Raw genomic sequence first — 22,804 nt, forward strand, 5'->3', positions numbered from 1 at the left:
GTGACATCATGCGCGTCAAAGTGATAACTCGTACATTTCACGGAGGGAAAAAAAACAGACACCATTGGTAGTTTTGACCGGGAAAAAAAAATCATTTATTTTTTTCGAACACCTCATGTCTCTTTCAGCGTAAGAATAAACATGACACGACCAAAATAAAATATACCAACACAGGCAAATATTTAAGGAGCACTCAAGAGATACACTTCAGCTCATTTAATCCCACCTATTTTTACTAACGCAAACCCTTCAATTCTAGCGCCCACAGAATAGTGTGCTATAATGCTATAAAAATATGGAGCCTTTACCTGACAGCGTTTGAATATAACTGAATTCCCATTGCTCACGAAAAACTGAGAAACTAAGAACAAACATTTCAAGCACAAGCTTGACTTGACTTCAACAGTTCTATTTTTTCTTTTGTGACAGCTCAGACATCAAAATAATGCTTTCCTTCTATAAAATAAAAACAGCATGACAAAAGGTGCTGAAATAAACTATATACGGAAGTGCGTGAGTGACAGTGTGTGCATGTGTTTTTGCAACGCATGTGTACACCCCGCCATACAAATTACACAATTCGTTGGGTATGTGGTATACACTAAAACAATTGCCTTGGAGCAAGTGAACACAACACGTCTCACACTGTATACATGCTGTAGAAGGGCTGGGCGATATGACCTCAAATCAATATCGCGAGAAATCGAGCAATTTTACCTCGATAACGATAAATGCACGATAAATTCCCACGTGGACTAAAATCAAAATAAATGCAGGAATTGCATATTGACTGTTTTTTTTATTGACCAACTGGTACACTTTACTTTCAATGAAAAATAAAAGTACAAAAATCATTTGTATGAACATTCCAAATAGCTTGCAGGGTTCGCGGTTAACTTTAAAAACTGCTTGCCCATAGGGCAAGTGCCACTAAAATTTGCCTTGCCCGAGTGGCCAAATTACTTGCCCGACTTGGGCAAGTGACAATTTTTTTTCTCTAAGAATAAAATGTTTATGGTTGTAAAATGTGCGCCACAAATGTAAATAAACATATAATCTGATAAGCATAAATTAATCTTGTTTTCATCGTCAACCATGAAACCCTACTCACAAGAGCAAATGTATCATCCTGTGCAGTTATTGAAAATGTTAATTGTAGTTTTAATAATTAACAAATCTGCATGTTAAATTGGGAAAATGATATTACAGCAATCCAGATGATCAATTTTAAGTCCAGGAGAGCGTATTAATTGAGGAATCACATGAGTAAATTATGAGTGTGGCAAATTTGTGTATTCCTTTAAGACCAGTGCCTGTGGTGCTGCCTCCATAAGTTTCATAGCATATACAGAACACAGTCACTGACACTATGTCAGGTCACATCATGGAGCTAATGAATTAACAGCCAATAATCAAATATTACTCCCTTCCTTACTCACAACTGAATTGTCTACTTAAAAATATTCGAGCTATTTTAGTCATGTCAGAGGAATCCGAAATGTTCGGATTTGAACGAACTCGTCGCCAATTTTCGGCCAAAATATCGTAGGTTTTTGTTGTGTTTTTCAAACTTCAAATGAGGATGCTACGACAGCGAGTTCCAATACTGCGGGATTTATTGACGTCCACTTTAACTCGACATTCACTGAACTAACTGATCCCCGTAGCGCCCGCCCATTGCCCCCGATAAGGCCAATGGACCATACCAAAACATAAGGGGTTGTCTGGGTTAAACCATCACCATACAGTGCACACAAACAGATCACACCACCGTTTTCGTCAAAATTAAAGATATTTGGCTGCTTTAAAAAATGCTTGCCCGGTCGGGCAAGTTGCCCATAATTTTACCTTGCCCGTGGCCAAATTTCACTTGCCCCGGGCAATCGGGAAGCGGTTAACCGCGAACCCTGAGCTTGCTTTGCATGACTTGAACAATGTCACAAAGAAAAAGGGTACCTCTTGCGAAATCTTTTTCTGCAAATAGATTGCGCCAAAATGCTCTCATGATGTAAATAATGGCAAATAAAAAAACGCTAAATAAAATGAAAGAAAATGTCAATGCAAGCCAAATAAACAAGTGGGTATTATCGGGGAAAATGTGCCGTCTCGAGTACTCTGCTGCGCAGTCGCCACTTGTCATCTATGTAATGCACAGTTAGGCTCAATCAGGGATCCATGTTGCGACCCGACCACAAGTCGGATGTAGATGCAAAATGCTTGACATGTCTAAGCTCCCGGCCCGATGTAGTCCATATCGGGAAATACGGCTTTCAATGAAGCGTTTAAATCCTGTGCGCGCCACGTAACTAGAGGAGCTTTATCTTTAGCTATGTGCTAGGCTATCGCGTCCACCTCTGAGACGTTCTCTCGTATGGTGTCGCCTCCGTTCATGGGCTGTTGTCACTTGTCGAACCTTGCTTCTCACTTTGAACTTTCAGCACAGCATGGTTGTGTTGTGGGTGGTGAGAAAGCTTCTGGATTTGAATCGCCAGCAACGAGAGCGACAGACGGGTGGAGTCACATGACTAGAGGCGCTGTAGCGGTCTTAAAGGGGCATGAACATTGCCGCAGACAAAAGGCTTTTCTTTTTTTATTCATCGAATTTACCGACATGGGCAAAATGATTTCGGTCATTGTAATAAATTTCGGTAACGGTAAATTTTCGGTTTATCGCCCAGCCCTATGCTGTAGCATGGCTTTTTTTGCCGTGGGTGTCAAATATTTTACTTTGTTTTCAGATTGCTTACAGACCTCTTGGTTTTGCCTCAAAATAATTGTCTGCAAAGCAGTCTGTGCCATCCGCATCATTGATGTGCAGGAGTAGCTTGTTGGTAACAAATAGCTGCAAGAAGTCCGCTGTTTGCCGCAGCATCCAGTGGTCCAGCGCTCGCAGTGAAAGTCTTGTCTGGCAGCCCGAACCATCCCCAAACATTTCGAGATGCACGCCCACTAAATTCCAGAAATATAAACATGGACAAACTTGACATTCTTCCAGATTCTGTCTCTTTGCATTGTTTTGAAGTTACTCCTGCAACTTTTCCACTTCTTCGATCCTCCCCATTGTCTGAAAAAGAAGTGTATATTTTGATTTGAAATAATGACCTCAACATACCAATACATTTGTTTATCATCTGAACTGGATTATTTTGAAACAACATTTGGGTTGGACATCTGGGATTTGTTGTTGTATATATTCAGAGTAATCCTTTTCTTGTATATAGCTAAAGCAATAGTCGCTGGCCTTGAAAATGGGTACAAGACTTGACCAAATTAAGATGCCATAAGGTCTAATTTGCCCCTTCTCTACCACAACTGATTTAGAGGCCATTAGTAACAGATTTGAGAAGACCACTTTTAAAGATATGAAGCCAGAGCTCGGCACCGGACCCATTTTAATTATTTATTATAATTTTAATGTATTATTGAGCAAATGACACAATATGTCAGTAGTGATTACCACAGAAGTCATGTCAAAATAGTGCAAATTCTGAGGTCGACTTCAAATCAGACAGGCGGAGACGAGCGCCAGAGAAGAGATGAGAATCAGAAGAGATGTTGAAGAAGCTAATAACAAAAAAAACAAAAAAACACATCAAATCTCCATGTAGTAGCAACGGGGATGGCTCATGGGGTCAGGAGAAGTGAGCGGGAGATGGGGAGTATGAGGTGCCGTTGGGGACAAAAATCAGGAATCGCTTCACACTTCTGAAATGTACTCTTACACACCAGTGAAATTGTTGTTGCTCATGCATACTTATGAAACGCTATCATACATACGAGTGAAACGCTCTCATACACACTAGTGAAATAGTTGTTGCTCATACACTCGTCAAATGCGCTCATACACATAGGTGAAACATTCTCATACACACCAGTGAAAGGCGCTCAGGCACAATTGTGAAATTATTGTTATTCATAAATACAACTGAAACATGCTCATGCCCATACACGAGTGAAATGCTTTCATACAAACACCCACACTGTTGAAAATGCTGTCATGAACACAAGATCGCTTACAAATACTAAAATGTAAAAATTAATCATTTATTTAGCAGGGATGCATGGTGGGCGACTTGTTAGCACGATGGTCTCACAATGCAGAGGTCGCGGGATTGATTCCGGCTTTCCTGTTTGGAGTTTGCATGTTTCCCACACGCCTGCGTGGGTTCTCCGGTTTCCTCCCACATTCCAAACACATGCATGGCAGGTTGTTTGGACACCCTAAATTGGTGTGAGTGTGAGCGCGGATGGTTGTTTGTCTTTGTGTGACCTGCGATTGGCTGGCAACCAGTTTAGGGTGTACCCCACCTACTGCCCCAAGATAGCTGGGATAGGCTCCAGCACCCCCCGCAACCCTTGTGAGGAGAAGCCGTACAGATAATGGATGGTGGGATGGCATTCATAATGGACGGCCGCCACGGTGGGCGACTTGTGAGCACGATGGTCTCACAATGCAGAGGTTGTGGGATCGATTCCGGCTCCGGCCTTCCTGTGTAGAGTTTGCATGTTCTCCCAAGCCTGCGTAGTTTTCTCTGAGTTCGCCAGTTTCCTCGCACATTGCAAAAACATGCATCCATTTACTCTGATGCCAATGTTTTCTGTACCTTATGGCAGATTTTTCTCTTTGCCGAAGACTATTAGCACTTGTAGAGCGAGGACCTGTGCCACAGTCGTCAACTGCACCCTAAAATCTGATCATTTTGTATTTTAGACATTACACACTACACAGTTAAAGATGGTCCAAAAAAGAAAAATGGATTAATGTATTTCAACTTACATAATACTCTTTAAAGAGCTGACCAGCTCATTCCCAGAGGTACGTATTGGGGCGTATTGGTCGTCTTTACAGAAGACTCCAGGAGGTAACTCAGGTTTGACCTTCAGCCACAACAGAGTGTTGGGTGTGAGTGCTTCCAAGTCGTTGAGGTCGGAAGATGTCCTTGTGATAGGCCTGCTGTTTATAACTGCTTCAGCCTCACCAAGCAAGGTATATTGACTTTCTTCACCCGAAATTTGTTCTTTTACAGTGACATTCAGGATTTTTCTCACAGACCAAATAAGTCGCTCACAGCTTCCTCCGTGGTGGGAACCTGCTGGGGGATTGCTATGCCACTGAATACCTTTTTGCAGCAAGTGTTTCTCGATTTACTTAGTGTTCCATTCTTTGATTGATTTCTTCATTTCACTGTCAGCTGATCTAAAGTTGGTTCCGTTATCAGAATACATCTCTCTCACTTGTCCTCTTCTGACAAGAAATCTTCGGATTGCGTTGAGACAAGCATCTGTGTCACGTGAAGATGCAATTTCCAGATGTACGGCTCGTACAGCGAGACATGTAAAAATCACGCCGTATCTCTTTACTTGTCCTCTAACCCTACTTACTTAGAATGGACCAAAATAATCAACGCCAATTCTCTTGAAAGGCGGATCGTCAGGTAGCACTCTTCTGATGACTCTAGCAGCTCGAGGTATCCAAAACTGTTGATGCAGATTAGCCATCATGTGGTTCCTTCCAGCGTGAGCTGTAATCTCATGAATGTATCTCAGGACTAGCTTTGTGTTATGTGAATCCTTGGCAAGATGGCTTGCTGTTTTGCTGTTTCAGGCATGGCTGCGTGGCTCAACTGTCCACCAACCCTCATGACACCATCTTGAAGTACTATATTGAACTTGTAAAGTGGGCTACTTTTCTTCACCCTTTTTTGTTTTTCAAATATGGCTAAATCTTTTTTGAAACTTCGCCTTTGACAGTATTTCACAAGTTCTCTTTCTGCTTTATCCAAGTCGTCGCAGGTCAAATACTTTCCTTTGACAGTTCTCTTGAATAAATTCATCTTGCCTTCTTCACCTAATGTGATTAACTCCTTTCTATTTTCCTTTACTCTGTCAGTAAGTCTTTCAGCTTTAGAAACCAGGCTACGGCCTGCTTCAATGCTGTCCAAGACGAATAATGGTTCATCCACTGGCCCAGAGAATCTTTGGGCTACAGTGACTGAATTACATGCACTTGAGTCACTCATTTGACCTCCTGGTCATTAATTGGTAATTTGAAGTGGTTTTTGTGTTTAACTAAATTCCTGGACACTGCCTGATTTTTTTCAGAGCTGTACAACCACTAGAAAGGGTGGTTCCCACAATGTGAGTTTTGCTCAGGTGGCCCAACAATGTCACAAAAACAAGTAGGGGGGTGTGTGTGTGTTTGTATGTATAAGCTACATGTTGGGGACCAACATCGGACAGCACACCCACTGTAGGGGACCAAAATTTTTGTGGGGACCAAAAATCTGGGCCCCACAAAAAAGAGCATTGAATTCAGTGATAAGAAGCTCAGGGGGAGGTCCTGTCAAAGTTTCAGGGCTTCCCAGGAAGGTCACAAAAACAAGACGAGTGTGCTAGAAATGTGTGTGCGGAAAAATTACTCAGGATCGCTGTCTAGTGGTCGGTCCCGGTACTGCACTTACGCACACTTCACACACTCGGCTGGTCTGCGCATGTGCAGGACAGTCTGCTTTATGTCAGGCAGCCACCCTCCCCTCCCCCACAGCCCAACCCGAAAAATTGAGATGTTAGTTAAGTATTTATTCCTATTATTGAGTGAGATTACATATTTTTACTTGGCAGCTGGCACAACAGCTAAGCTTGGAGCACAGTTATTGCAAAATAAAATAAATAAACAGTAACAACAATAACGATTGTTAATATTGTTATACTTTATAGCGTAACCTATTTATACTAATTTTCTGTATGCAATTTCAAGTGCAACTAATATAGTTGTGCATATAGATAGCCACCAAACTCCATACATTAGATAAAAATAAGAGCCACGATGTTAACCAATTAACAGTTCAAGAAAAAAGCAGACATCCAAGAACTTGCTTTGTTACTTTTGCGTGGCCAGAACTACAAACCCCAAAGCAGAGCAAACCCAAAACATCAGAGAAAGTACAATACTTTTGTCAAGGAGTGGTGCTGCTGCTTTGCGATCGCTGCCACCATAGTGAACGCGCTCCCACATTCGTGCACATGCCACACACCTGTTTTCCACGTCCTGTCAGTCCACTCCGTCGGTCCGCATTTATTTCGTTGGTCAGCCATCACGGTTGGGTGCGCACTAGATCGCTGTTAAACCATCTTCTACGCCACAGTCCTCGTGTTCAACAAACATTTCTCCCGAATTCGCCTACCATGCACAACTCTCCACTTTCAAACCGAGCGCCGCTGTTACTTCCGGGTTTTTAGCGCCAAGCACTTGACGCTAGCGTGTGACGTCATGGCGAAATACTAGGTTTTAAAATAAAAATTTTCTTTTTTTTGTACAGTCTAAGTGCATGGGGTTATGATAGATCGAATGAGTATACCTTTATGTACTCACTAACATTTATGTTGATCATAAAATGTTGTTTTGATGAAGAAAACTGTTATTTTTTAGAATCAATTGGCTTAGGGCACTTGGGCAAACTACGGCCCGGGGGCCACTTGTGGCCCGTTAAACGTTTCAATCCAGCCCCCCAAACTTGAAAAAAATTAAATGAATAAGCCTTGTTAATGGTTTATTTTCTAAATACTGTGGTTTTTCAAAGACATATATATTGTTGTAATGCTTTTGTTCACTTTCGTTTAAAATTAAATGTATTTTAGGACTCATTGTGCCCCCCCCCTCCCAATCAAAAAGTTTGCCCATCCCTGGCATAGTGGATGGGCCGAGGAGTTTAAAAGGCACACATCATGCATTTTTCAGTCAGTTTTAGCCAGGGCTTGGTATGGGGAAGACCAGCTGGTTTACATGTAATCATTAAATTTTCCCAAGTTTTATTTAAGTTAATTGGACAAAACAAAAAAAACGCAATATTCTTCTGCCAGAGAGTATGTAATATTCTTCTGCCATTTTATTGTAGAGGGCCATTTTGAGCCCCTAACAATATTATTCAACCAAGAGATCATGAGTCGTCGCCCACTTACTTTCTGAAGTCAGCTGGGATGTCACGGCTGTGACCCTCGTGAGGATAAAGTGGTTCAGATGGAAAAGTAGGACTAAGGGCTTTTTCTCAGGTTTCCATGCGCAAATCCATGTATATTAGGTTAATTGGAGACTCTAAATTCTCTACTCATCAAATGACATTCGTGACCCTGATGGATAGATAAAATAGATTATTAATCTGCCATGGGAAGTCCAAGGTGTCTGGTAGAAAGAAATGCATTCATACACTCATTACACAGTCAACCAAGCAAAGACACAAAGCCTAGGGCAGGGGCGGGCAAACTTTTTGATTGGAGGACCACAATGGGTTCTAAAATATGACAGAGGGGCCGGACCAGGAGCAGATGGATGGAGTGTTTTGGAAACCTCACCTCATCTGAGAAAAAAAATACATTTAATTTTAAATGAAAGTGAATAAAAGCATTCCAACAATAATATTTGTCTTTGAAAACCACAGTGTTTAGAAAATAAAACATTAACAAGGTTTATTCATTAAATTTTTTTCAAGTTCGGCGGCCCGGATTAAAACTTAACGGGCCGCATGTGGCCCCCGGGCCGTAGTTTGCCCTCGCCTGGCCTAGGGCATAAACACATACATGTAATATCCAATCCGCTTATTCTCACAAGGATAGCGTGCTGGAGCCTACCCAGCTGTCAACGGACAGTAGGCGGGGCACACCCTGAAGTGGTTGCCAGCCAATCGCAGGGCACGCAAAGACGAACAACCATCTGCGCTCAAACTCACTCACAAATGCAACCTCCACACAGGAAAGCTGGGTCCCGGGATCGAACCCTGCACCTTGGGACTGCGAGCCGGATGTCCTAACCAGTCTTAACTCATTAAATACCAGCCATTTTCACTGGAGCAACCCGCTCAATCCCAGCGTTTTCCTGGGTTTTGACTAATATTGCAAGGCCCACAGAATATAGTATTCTAATGCTATATAGACATGGAGCACACCCGAAGAAAGATGAGCCTCTCTTCTTTCAACAGAAAAAAAATGTTTGTTCCTATCTTTTTCCATTCTTGAGCAATCAGCATTTGAAAATAGCTAAATTTCATGAAAACTCCAATCCCTGGGGAAAAAACTGAGAAAATGAGCTTTGTAAACTGATGCATTTTGACCATAATTTGAATTTTGACACTATTATTTATGGCTTTTATGACACCTCTAACATCTAAATAATGCATGCCTTCTATAAAATAACAAAAAAAAGCACAAAAAATGTTTTTGATAAAATAAATTTATTTGCACATAACACTAAACGACTGAACTGTTGAACTATGTACAAAAATGAAATACATCAGTGTCATACATACTTTTTTTTTGTGTGATATAAAATAAAACAGTTGCCTTGATGCAAGGGCACACAACATAGTTCACACCACATTCTTGTTTCACTCCGTTTGCCTTTGCGCAAACAGACCCGACACTTTCGTTGTGGTCTGGCTTTGCTGGTCCGTGGAAAATAGGCGAGCTTGTGTTTGTCCACTGGGGTTTGTGTGAAAATAATTGTCTGGGAAGTGATTGCTGGCATCCGCGATGTGCTGCAGAAGCTCATCCGTGAGAAACAGCTGCAGGAAATCAGCTGGCTCCTCAGACTCCAAATGGGCAGCGGCATTCAGTGGTCCAGGGGTTGCTGTAAAGTCGATTTTCCTCGGTTGCCATCCAGTGTGACGCCATCCGGAACCACTGCTTCCTGATGCACAACCTGTAAATTACAGAAATATAAACAATTGGAAATATATATTTATTGCTGCATTTTATTGCTGGCGTGTGAAGTTTCATATTATAATTTACCTTTCTTTACACCAACAAGACGAGGAGGAACTTTCTTGCCGCGGGATGCACAATCTGTGAATTTTAGAAAGTATGCATGATTACCACACCATTCAGTATTGTTGTTTCCTCGTCGGGGAGGAGATGCGCTCGCGCGTAACTGCACATTTACGCGACATTTTCTGCCCGCAAGATGCATGATATGTATAATAAAAGCATGAGGGCTAAAACCACATGTTCAATGGTAACTTGCGAGCGTTTACTTCCTCGTCGGCGAGGACTTACGCTCGCGTGTAATTGTGCAATAGGCGCCCGGACGAGAAAGTCAGCGAGCAAGCTTGCGTCTAACTGCACATTTACGCGACATTTTCTGCCCGCAAGATGCATGATATGTACAATAAAAGCATGAGGGCTAAAACCACATGTTTAATGGTAACTTGCGAGCGTTTACTTCCTCGTCGGCGAGGACTTACGCTCGCGTGTAATTGTGCAATAGAGGCGGCCGGACGAGGAAGTCAGCGAGCAAGCTCGCGTCTAACTGCACATTTACGCGACATTTTCTGCCCGCAAGATGCATGATATGTACAATAAAAGCATGAGGGGTAAAACCACATGTTCAATGGTAACTTGCGAGCGCTTACCTCCTCGTTCGGGGGGATCTGGTGAGGACTCTCAGCTGCTTTGGCTATTGTCCGAAGGCAGGCGATGCAGGCCGCAAGGCACGCGCACCCTCTTTAGACGCCGTTTTGTTGTGACGACGACGAAGCGTCATCCTCTCAACCAAAGCGTCTCCATCGCCTTGATGCTTTTAGGAAGCTTTTTTTTACAAAAAAGCATTCCTCGATCGTCATTTGCTTGGAGGATTTCATTGCTAACGCTACTAATGCGACTGCTGCTAGTGCTGCCGATGCTGCTGCTACCCACGCTGCTCTCCACACTTATAAGTCTACCCCAGGATCCCGCCCCCCCATTTGTACCTCTGGCGCAGATTCAAGGCGGATCTTTTGCACCTCTGCCCCCTGCTGGGTGATTTTTACATGATTCACAATGCGGACAAGGCTGATTCTCAGTCAGAGGTTGCATCAGACCCTTATGTACACTATGACGTAAAAAAGACAGGAAACGTACTTATACGTCTTTGGTAGAGGGCGCCATTGCATTAAAAGACGTCTTTGTACGTCTAAGGGAGTAAATGAGTTGAACAAAGTACAGGGTCCTTCACCTGACTACAGATGATCTTCTGGGGACTTTATTTGGTTTTAATCACTTTTGGGGTCTGTATCTATGCACACTCCCTGGTTTTGCTACCTTCCCGGGTACCACATACACACTGCTTAGTTTCTCTGCCTTCGTGGGTACCACATACATATTGCTTGGTTTCTCTGCCTTCCTGGGTACGACATACACACTGCCTGGTTTTGCTACCTTCCTGGGTACCAGTCACACAAACGTCAGACGACTCAGCACATACCGACTGTCTCAGCACTACACACTTTCACTCCAAGGCAGTGCTGTGAACCAACTTACTGACAAGAGGTAGTATTTAGAATTTTAAAAAGTGCTTGAAAGGTTTTGTTCATGTAAAACCAACAGATTATGACATTATTATTATTATTTAAATCAGTATTAAACAGCATCAGCATAGGTTAAAGATATTATACAGACTATATACGATAAAAAAATACTAAACCACCCTTGCTTTTCCGTCATTTCTTGTATAAGTTAACACACAGATGTATAACATTTGTTTATACAAATATAACGATTAAAAAGTAGCTGATTAGAGTTTTAATTTTGTATTCATTAATCTGTAATAAAAATGGACATATTTTGGTTAATAAAATTAACAAGAAATAAAAGTAAAGGGTGTTCTAATACTTTTTTCAAGATTGTCCTAACATACATTTAATGTTTACAGTATATGTCTTCGGAAGAAGGGCAGCATTAGATTTTTTTTTTGTTCTCTCTCTTTGACTTCTGAATTTGAATTTCTGTCACAGATGTGCTTGAATTCTATTTTGGATGATTTGTGTTAAACTGCACAAATATTTGAAGAGCCATAGAATTCAAGAATCACACCAGTGCTGCTACTCCTCCGAACGGGTGAACGCCCTTGATTAACAACCTGCGTTGAGGTGGCTTTTGAGATTCGTGGTGTGGGAGAAAAATCTCTGAAGGCATTCTTAGACTTCAAGAGAGGGTCCACAATTTTCAAAGATTCACTTCCGTCTGAATCAGAGGCCTCACTTGTATCCGGAATATATTCATCTCCACTGTCATCTGAGTTGGAGTAATAATGCTTATCCATTCCAAAGTCAGCCTGTTTTTTAAATCTAAAAAACAACAACAACAACGAAATATAAAGGATAGAAGGCAGGAGACCAATAAAATATATGCAATTTGCTTGTAAGATTCCCTGAAATCTATATGGGTTGTTTACCTGTATACTTTTGGTCCTCCTGAGCCTTGGGATAGTAATATGGTCTGGGTCTGAGGCACAAAGTTCAGGGGCAGGATTTGACAATGATTCGTCAGAATCTGTGTCGTTATTCCAAGGAAGATTCAGCCCATATTTTTTGTCCAAGGGAGGAGACTGGGTTGCATCAGAGTCCAAGAGAAAATTGAGAACCCATTAAATACTTAATCCCCAGAGGAATCTGCACAGAAAAAGGTCTTAATTCTATTTGAAAAAAAAAAAAAACTAAAATATTGATGAATGATATTATGACAAAATAATGTAATAACAAAATTAGAATGATTTTAGGAAATTATTTGCAAAACCAAAACATTGTGGTACGATAATAATGCATATAATTATTCTACGCAGCTATATTTAACAAAAACACTTAATTGACCGTAACAAAAAGCTCCCGGGAGGAAAACTACATTAAATGTTTTTTTAACAGGGCAGTGAAAATATTGGAAAATAAAAAAAATAATGAATAAAATAATATGAAAAAAGAATTCAATGTGTATCAATGGACCCATATGAAATACTTATATCGCTATGTACTTATCAGCCATATCGCCCAGCCCAATATGTAACTGCAACTTCAAAACCTCGGGCCATAACAGGATTGTAACATGGGATGCATATCTTCATTCCTAAATTTGTAGATCCCGAGGAGGCTGCTCAATGGTCCTGGTAATGTAAACCTCAACCAATTCGGTCACAGCCAATGTTCTCCATCCTTGTTAAGAAGTTTTGAAATGATTTAATAGATATACTATTGCAAACTATACCAGAATTTTATACATTTTAAACTTTTGATCACAATTTTACCTATTTTCTAAAAATCTGAAGAATCCACATGCCAAATCACCTGCTGTGGACACATAGGTTCTGTTCTGACAGATAATTCAGTTACAGGTTGTGTACTTAAAGCCAATAAGAGGGCAATGCAGCAGTCGACAGCCTGACGAAAGCTTAAGTCTCCCAATGAGAGAACTGTAGTGGCTGGTAGGTTCTTAGATTGTAACATAGTAAAGACATACACTACGCATAACTGTATATCATATGATGATGAGGGAAAATATTATTAGCTACGATTTATGTCCAGATATATTAGAAAACTTGTCCAACCAGCACAGGTCTATCTAACTGTAATTTTAACATCTCAAGACACGACAGGATGACCACATGATACGCATACCTCCTTTTCAGAGTCTGTCAAACCTTGAGAAGGCTGCTTCGATGTTCTGGTGGCATCAACCTCAGCCGATTCAGTCATTGTCGGTTGTCCTCCATCCTAATGAACAAGTTGAATATTAATTTAATGAATTAAAAAAAAGAAAATGGATCAGAATTTTACACATTTTAAAGAACAAGTTCACGAATGAAACAAAACCAATTACTTTAGCGCATGACAATTAATCTTCAGTAGAGATATGTTGTGACTGATATTTCAGTCACAGGTTGTCTTTTGAACGCCACCAGGGCCGCAATGGAGCACAGGACAGCCAAAAGTCTTCTTGTCGGACAGCTGTAGTGGCTGGTAGGTTCTAAGATTATAACATAGTAAAGGCACATACAACTCCTAACTGTATTTCATATGATAATGAAGGAAAAGATGATTAGCTATGATTTATGTCAACAATAAAAATGGCTCTACGGGGTCCCCACGAACGCAAACCTGACAGTTGGGTGTCAGATGGCCAACATACCTGACTCGCAATTCAACTCAACTGGACCCCACAACACAAGAAAAAGCTGAGTGAGCCTCAAACCAGACATACACATTCACTGACAAATATCCTGTGACACCAGATATATTAGAAGTCTTGTCTAATCAGCACACGTCTATCTAACTGCAATTTTAACATCTCGAGACACGACAGGATGAGCACACGATACGCATACCTCCATTTCTGAGTCTGTAAAGCCTGGAGGAGGCTGCTTCGATGTTTTAGTAGCATCATAAATTTATTGAATTAATTATATTTGAGGTTGGATTAGATTTTTACACATTTTAAGCCTTAGCCACCCAAAACAAAACATAAGCTCATGAATGAAATAAAACTAATTAATTTCGCCCATGCCAATTAATCTTCTGTAGACACGTGTTGTGACCAGTGTTGTTTTTGGCAGGCATTTTAGATTTTGTCCAAGTCATTTGGACAAAGTGCTGATTTGTTTACATCACATTTAGTCATCCCAATTCGTTATAGTTTTAGTCCAGTTTTAGTCAACGAAAACTAAAAAAAGGGTTTTAGTCCAGTTTTAATCGACGGAAACGCAAAAAAAGTTTTACCCTAGTTTTCGTCAATTTATTCACAAAGGTTTTAGTCCAAGCGGCACGGTGGCCCAACTGGTTAGCATGATGGCCTCACAATATTGAGGTCGTAGGTACGATTCTGGCTCCGGCCTTCCTGCGTGGGTTTCCTCTGGGTAATCCGGTTTCCTCCCATATTCTTAAAACATGCATGGCAAGTTGCTTGGACACTCTAATTGCCCCGAGGCATGAGTGTGAGCGTGGATGGTTGTTCGTCTATGCATGTCCTGCGATTGGCTGGACACCAATTCAGGGTGTACCTCGCCTACTGCCGAAGACAGCTGGGATAGGCTCCAACACCCCCCGCGACCCTAGTGAGGAGAAGCGGTACAGATAACGGATGGATGGATGGATGGATGGGTTTAAGTCCATTTGAGTTAAAACAAGGCATTCAAGGTTTCCACCCAATAACAAAGACTTTTGGATGGACTACTAAGGATTCTTCATCACAAACAGAAAAAAGTGGCAACAGTGGAATCAATACTCACTGCTCCAAAATAAGCAGAGAAGCAAAACATTTTGTTGGGCAACTGTTGTGGCTTTATTTCACTAAAAGCAACATAAAATAATTTATGAACCACATGCTAACAATTTTGTCTAGTCAACGAAAAAAATTCATGTACATCACGTCATGTTTTCGTCATAAAAGAACCTCGTATAGCTTGTCATCGTCATTAAAAAAGGGGCGTTAACGAAGTATTTTCGTCATAGTCATCAGTGACGAAAACAACACTGGTTGTGACTGATATTTCAGTCCCAGGTTGTCTCCTGAACACCACCAATTGGGCAAGGGCGCGCAGGAAAGCCTGGGGTCTTCTATTTTTACAGTATAGAAAGGCTAAATATCAAATTGAAACAGTGTTTTATATCATGAATATACAGGGTTGGTGCTGGTTCTGGTAGGGAAACCACAACATAAAGATGTCCTTAATTAGTCCCACAATGGGGATATTTGCAATATGGCATATGATGGCCTAACAGGGCCACCGCCCAGAAAGGAGTAACGCAGAACTTTGTAATACTGTCACTCCCTGACCAGTTCGTTGTTCCTGCAGAGCCAAACTTTGACTCAGACCCACAAATTTGAATTACAGATAGTGGACAATGGAGAACTCCCCCAGTCAGTCAGCATGTTCAACTTCCATAGAAACCTCACATACATTTATTAGATTGCCAAACTAATTGGAAACTACATCACCAGAACACCACAAGTGGGCTCTGTTATTGTACTTAAAGATGCATCTTACAAACCTGTGTTCTCCAAGGCCAGCTGGTCCATAGTCTTAAGTTATTTCTTCGCCAACATCAATGTCTCGGAGCGCAAACAGACAGAGGTGTGGTCTGTCCTCTGTTGTCATCTTCTTCATTTTACAGTTGGGGTGCATGTGGTCATCATTAACCAGTCTTCCCAGACTGCCATCTTCTTGAGCTGCATCAACACTTAAAATAGATTAAAAAAAAAAAAAAAACAATTATTCAATCAATGTCAGAAATTAATCTTTGAGACAATCTTGTGTACACAAAACATAAAAATAGGAAATCCACAATTTTTAAATCTAAATCAAATCATACAAGAAATTTCTATTGGAATCAGACCCTATTAACAGCTTGTCTTTGAGACTTCATGATCTATATTTTCATTTGTACAGATTCAACGCATGAATAAAAGTAATTATACATTTTTGCTTAGAGAATGATTTTTCCCCTAACACTTATGGGATGAGTATGTGTTTATTTTTTTAAATAAAAACAAAAATAAGATAACATCTCAATCTTTGCCTCACCTCCAAGTTTTTTCTTGCCGGCGGAAGTCAAACAAAAAGACAGTGCCTCTTCCATCCATCTTCCTGCGTTGAGATTCATCAGAATCTATCAATTTTCCTCTGTACTCCATAATAAAGAATAAAGTCGTCTTTCCTGAAAGGGGCCTTGGTAAATACTCCTCGACCTAGTTAACAGGGAAATCAAGTTAGCTTCGTCATATTTTTAAGCACACAAATAAGGAGTCATCATATTCATTTGTGCCACTATACTAATGTAGGGTGGTTTGAAACATTGCTTCTTGTGAGGGATAGAGCAGAGCCCTTCTTTATGATTTTAAAGGAACAGACCAGCCAAAATTCATTTTCCAGCATTGCATTAGCCAGTATGTATTAGGACTGAAAGTACAAATGTCAATTGCACCTGGTTACGTAAAAAAAAAACTTTAAGATTATTTAGTTTCAAAACAATGACATACACTGTACACAGTCATATTGGATCGCGTCACGTGATCTCTGTGACGTATTACGTGCTTTACACTAGACTATCAATATCGGACTTGTTCACCGGTCTATTGTGGTATAAAAATGCCGGAGGGCGTCATCAAGTACAGCCTTAATTTAGATAGAACTCCTACCATCAGGTTTCACACTCACTGAAATAACTTGAAACTGACAAAAGTGGCAAAAGAAAAGGTCAAGACACTCTTAATGTAAAATAACCACTTAAAAAACGATGTCAGCTTGGTTATCAGAAAACAATAATATATCTTAGCAAAAGCGTTAACATCATACCTTTAAATTAGTTTATATACTTCGCTTCTAACTCTGCAGTCTTGTCCAGACCCTTGACTGCATGTTCAATAGTATCCTGCTTTGGGGACTTCCTGCATCTCAGGGAAGGCATTGTTTATTCTATAAAGAAAAAAGACAGTATTGTGTTGAGAATTATTAATACTATGGGCTAAATGGAGTTTTAACAATATTAGTGTAAGAAAAATAAATTATAAATTAAAAAAATATCAATTCCTCCATCCCAATTAACGATTTCAACCATAATAGTTTATATTGAAGTTTAAACAACAGACACAGACAGATTTATGCAGTGTGACTACAAAAATCTTACCAAAATTGCATTCACAGTAACCTTTGCTTTAAGAATCATGTAATTAACCAGTGAACATCGTGTCTTACACAAAAATTAATGACAGAAATTATCATGGTACTTGCATTCTGTGGTTCTATAACAAAAGTGCAAGCTGTTAGCTCCGCAAAGCTAACGCAACAAGCTAGCGTCCCTCGTGCTCACATTCAATGCAAACCTGACCACCGGATGACAATACGCGTCGGTTTAGTTCTTTAAATGAGTAAAAGCACCATGACGTTTTATAATTATTCAATGCTTAACTGGAGCTCGTCAATTATGTCGATGTAGGAGTACATGTTTGCTAGGCCAGTGTTGTAGGCCCACATCCATGGTGCTACTTTGTATAGTGTTTTCCACACAACTATCTCTAACTATGAACAAATGCACTCGACGCATGTTTTGAAAAAAACCCAACGAAAAACACTTACCTCTCCGTTTCAACAGCAGTTCGAACTTCGAAGTGGTGATATTCTCCAGCGTTAAGCACCTGCTCGAACTGCGAATAGGTCAAATTCAACAGCGTCTTTTTTCTGTCTTAATAAGGACGCGATGAGAGGAGGAGCGCTTGCCTTTTCGTCAGCACGCCCCGCGCGGGTGGTGCTGCTTTATCACTCTCTATCTGTGCCCGCCCGCCGGCACGTCGATAGAAAAATAATATTCCTTCAAACATTACTTTCATCTTCTTAACGTTTTGTAGTGAATTTAACAGGTTCACCACTTTTTTCAAATACACCAATGGAAAACAGGTCTTAATTGAGGAAACATACAAAGAGCGTCTCACAAACACCTGATGATGAGCAATGTAATTTGATCACGTTTTTTGTCACTGCCTGGACGTTGGGTTCACTGGCCTGGTGGCAGTGGCTTGTAGACACTGTCACTGAGTGGGAACGGATCTCAAGGTGGGTCAAACTAACCCAAGCAGTGGATCGGTCCGTTTTTTAAATTTATTAATTTTTTTATTTTATGTATTTATTTATTATTTAATACAAGGGCTTCGGCTCACTACCAGTGGGCGGGACCAAAGAATTTGGGTTTCCTTTGAGCTAGGAGGCAGTCAAAGGCAGTCCAATCCCCGGCAACATAAAGCGCCTAGCTCTGGGGACAACCACCACTTCCTCCTGCTCAGCCTTGTTCCTCACAACATCTCAGGTGAAGAACCAGCTGAGGAAGATGAAGGCGAGGAAGGCGGCAGGCCCAGATGGGATCAGCTCCCAGCTCCTCAAATCCTGCGCAGACCAGCTGTGTGGAATCGTCCAGCACATGTTCAACCTGAGCTTGAAGCTGGGCAGAGTCCCCCAGCTGTGGAAAACATCCTGCCTGGTTCCGGTTCCAAAGACACCCCATCCGAAGGAGCTCAACAACTTCAGACCAGTGGCGCTGACGTCTCATCTGATGAAGACCCTGGAGAGACTGGTCCTCGTCCATCTGCGCCCCCTGGTCAGCTCCTCAATGGACCCACTCCAATTTGCATACCAGCCTGGCATCAGTGTGGATGATGCCATCATCTACCTGCTCCACACTTCACTCTTCCACCTGGAGAAGGCGGGGGGCACGGTGAGGATCATGTTCTTTGATTTCTCAAGTGCTTTCAACACCATCCAGCCCGCCTTATTGGGAGACAAGCTGGAGCAGGCGGGAGTGGCCCACCACCTCATCACATGGATTCACAACTACCTCACAAACCGGCCACAGTACGTGAGAACACAGGACTGTGTGTCTGACGTGCTCCTCTGCAGCACGGGAGCGCCGCAGGGAACTGTGCTGGCTCCCTTCCTGTTCACCCTCTACACCTCGGACTACAAATACAATTCCACAACCTGTCACCTGCAGAAGTTCTCTGATGACTCTGCGATTGTCGGCCTCATCACTGACGATGACGATCGGGAGTACAGAGGGGTTACGCAGGGGTTCGTGGACTGGTGTCAGCAGAACCGCCTCCAAATCAACGCTGGGAAATCCAAAGAGCTGGTGGTGGATTTCCGCAAGCGTCGGCACTCTCCACCTGCACCAGTGAATATCCAGGGAACAGACGTTGAGAGGGTCTCAACTTACAAGTACCTGGGTGTTCATCTGAACAATAAACTGGACTGGAGCGACAACACAGACGCTCTCTATAGGAAGGGTCAGAGCAGACTCTTCCTACTCAGGCGGCTGAGGTCCTTTGGCGTTCGGGGAACACTCCTCAGGAACTTCTATGACTCGGTGGTTTCATCAGTCATCTTCTATGGAGTGGTCTCCTGGGCAGGAGGCATCTCGGGCCGAGACAAAAAGAGACTGGACAAACTGGTGAGGAGGGCCAGCTCTGTCCTGGGCTGCTCCCTGGACTCTGTGGACTCAGTGGGGGGCAGAAGGATGACGGCAAAACTGTCATCAATGCTGGACAAACCAGCCCACCCATTCAATGACACTCTGAGAACACTTTACAGCTCCTTCAGTGACAGACTTTTACACCCTCGCTGTACCAAAGAGAGATTTCGCCGCTCCTTCCTGCCAACTGCTGTCAGACTTTTTAACAAGAACATTGGGTCAGGCCTACAAACGGGAGGGCATTAGTGCAATTGTGCAGTCCTAGGATGCAATATTAACTACTACTGTACTTTCAGCCAAGGGTGTACTTAAATATTGACCAATGATGTATTTTGTTTACCATTACAGTATTCTTATTACAATACTTCTATCACTGTAGTATTTCTACCACTGCAGGATGTTCACTATTACAGTACTTTTATCATTGCAGTACTTTTATCATTGCAGTATTTTTCTATCATTGCGGTACTTTTACTATTACAGTACTTTTACCATTGCAGTACTTTTACCATTGCAGTACTTTCATCATTGCAGTATTTTTCTATCGTTGCAGTACTTTTACTATTACAGTACTTTTACCATTGCAGTATTTTCTATCATGCAGTACTTTTCTATCATTTCAGTACTCTTACCATTACAGTACTTTTATCATTGCAATATTTTTATGATTGCAGTATTTTCAATCATTCAGTAGTTTTTATCATTACAGCGTTTCCCCCTCCGTATAATGGACAAACATTAGGAGTGTTTCCTTACACTTAGATACGTTTATACTGTGTATATTTGCATGCTTTTTCTGAATGTCTGCTGCTAATGTTATACATTAACGGCTACATTACGCCGCCGACTCTGTGTGATCTATATCTTTGCTGCTGTAACACCTCAAATTTCCCCATTGTGGGACTAATAAAGGACATCTTATCTTATCTTATCTCTCCTACAACGAGGCAAGGGCCTCCACCAAGTCACCCCAGGGACAAGTTTTATTCCCTGATGGTCATCAAATTATGAGGATCTCATTCTACGCCGGAAGGGAGGAGGGGAATTTTTCCCTAATGTGAGGTTTTCGCTCCTCCACTGATGATCACACTGTTGTATGATTTCATTATGATGATCTGTCTTAAAGCCGTAAGGACATGATTTTTAAATCCACAACAGGGGGGAAATGTAAGATGGGCTGAGGATAGGTAATCAGTTTGTGTATTCATAATCATGTTTTTATACACTCATTAATGTTGAACACACACAGAGACACTTACTTGTTATTTTAACACACACACACACAGACACCGTATCCTGAAGATGTGTTTAGTTAAACTGACCTTGGGTTATGATTTTCTGCCTGCTGGAGTCCCTGGTGATTAGTTATTGATGCTTTAGTTAAACTGACCTTTATACCGTGAGTTATTGATGTTTTCTGTCTCTTGGTGATTAGTTGTTGATGCTTTTCTGTCTTCTGGTGATTAGTTATTGATGAGTTAGTTTCAATAAAAAGGCAGAACGGAGGGTGAGAGTCAGAGGGTGTGCGGGATTGAACTGGCAAGACGGCTGTTTCACCTCCTGGCTCCCTCTCCCATTCTGAATGGCACAAAACGAAAACTTTAGTAAGTTATTTCAGTCTAAAAAAGGCGTCAGGGCATTTTTAAACCGGACAGTAAGTCGCCACTGTCTTGGTTCCTTTTTGTGCCTTGACCCATACCGGAATTATTGAAAGGATGCAGTCCTATTTACAGGCCCCAGTGACACCCCAGGTTTCTGTTGTTTGTACGAGGGCGCTTAATAGGTACTGCTATTCACAATCGTCTTAGGCTGTTTCTTTGCAGAAGTTTATGGACAATGTGTAGTGCTGTAGGATGCAGTCTAGAGCATTCTTGACATTGAAGCTTTTGTTTCCAGCAACTGCTAATGCGACCGTGCATCAAACATGCAAAACACAGACCCTTGCTCCTCAAGAAGTCAATCTTATCCTTGTGATGCTTTCTCCTAAATTCCTTACCAATTGTGAGACTGTGTTGCTCTCCATTACAATTAGCACATGGTTTGGCAATAGCATCCACTGAAACAGGTTCTGCCTTTGGCGTGGTGGTTTTGTTGTTTTCCATCTTGGCGGGCACAATGACTGTTGTGAAGACTTTCTTTGATTTTGTTGTTTCTGTGTGTTGTGATTTTGTTTTCTGTTTTATAGAAATCTTTCGTGCTTGTCAACAAAGTCAACAAAATCCTTAAACTTCACTCTTCTATTTGTTCTTTCTTGGAGATTGCAGGCAAATTTTCTCCAAGATTCTATAAGTCTGTATGGAAGTTTGTTTGCCAATGCCTTTATATTAGCCATGTTGTCCAAGTCCTCCATGTAATTAACATCTGCCAATATGTTCGAACAGCCCATAAGGAATAATGTGAAAGACTGAAGTGCAACACCATCTTCAGACTTGATTGTTGGCCAATCCATGGCTTCCTTTAAATATGCTTCTGCTATCATGAAGTCATCACCATAAAACTCCTTCAAGATTTGTTTTGCTTTGGTATATCCTGTCAGAGGTTCCATATGGATGCAGCTCTTCACCAACTCATGTGGTTGTTCACTAGTATACTGCAGCTAAAATTGAAGATGATCACGGTTATCACTTGTACGGCCTTCAATCCCATGTTCAATGGCACCTATACAGGTTTTATAATGCAGAGGGTCGCCTGTAAAACGTAGGAATGGAAAGTTCGGGAAGAAGCGATGCTTTTTGACTCTTTGCTAAGTATTCTGCGACACTGGCTTGCTGTGAGATTGCGTGGCAAAGGCCATCAAGCACATGTCCCTGTTGTTCTCTACTTTCTGTCTGATGTGGAAATCTAGCCATTGGAATAGTCGAAGTGGGAGCATTTCAGGTCAACACTGCTTGTTGCTCTGATAGGCTGTGATGGTAATTGAATGTTTTTCCTTGTTTAAATTGTAACACACTCATCAGGAATGTGGATACCATCCTCCTGGGTATTTTCATATCTTCTCAAGACATCCAATTTAGCATCAGACTCAGGGAGTGCCGTTTGCATTGCATGCATTTCCT

The 22,804-nt window shown here is 41.5% G+C and overlaps 1 long non-coding RNA gene across 2 annotated transcripts; it reads right to left on the reverse strand.

The window, feature by feature from the left end:
• Positions 1-11,353: 11,353 nt before the first annotated feature.
• LOC148316047 (uncharacterized) lies at positions 11,354-17,939 on the reverse strand. Of its 2 annotated transcripts, XR_015840410.1 has the most exons (7): positions 17,867-17,939; positions 17,087-17,206; positions 16,316-16,479; positions 15,783-15,971; positions 13,413-13,508; positions 12,200-12,352; positions 11,354-12,092 (listed from the first exon to the last, which is right to left on the reverse strand). It is a non-coding gene; the product is annotated as an uncharacterized LOC148316047 (long non-coding RNA). The 2 variants fall into 2 exon arrangements; XR_015840411.1 differs by lacking the exons at positions 15,783-15,971; positions 16,316-16,479; positions 17,087-17,206; positions 17,867-17,939 and having other exon boundaries at positions 13,413-13,581.
• Positions 17,940-22,804: the final 4,865 nt, after the last annotated feature.

This window comes from Idiotropiscis lumnitzeri, unplaced genomic scaffold, assembly GCF_059441095.1.
Source record: "Idiotropiscis lumnitzeri isolate Australia: NSW breed Sydney's pygmy pipehorse unplaced genomic scaffold, RoL_Ilum_1.0 HiC_scaffold_24, whole genome shotgun sequence".
NCBI lineage: Eukaryota > Metazoa > Chordata > Actinopteri > Syngnathiformes > Syngnathidae > Idiotropiscis > Idiotropiscis lumnitzeri.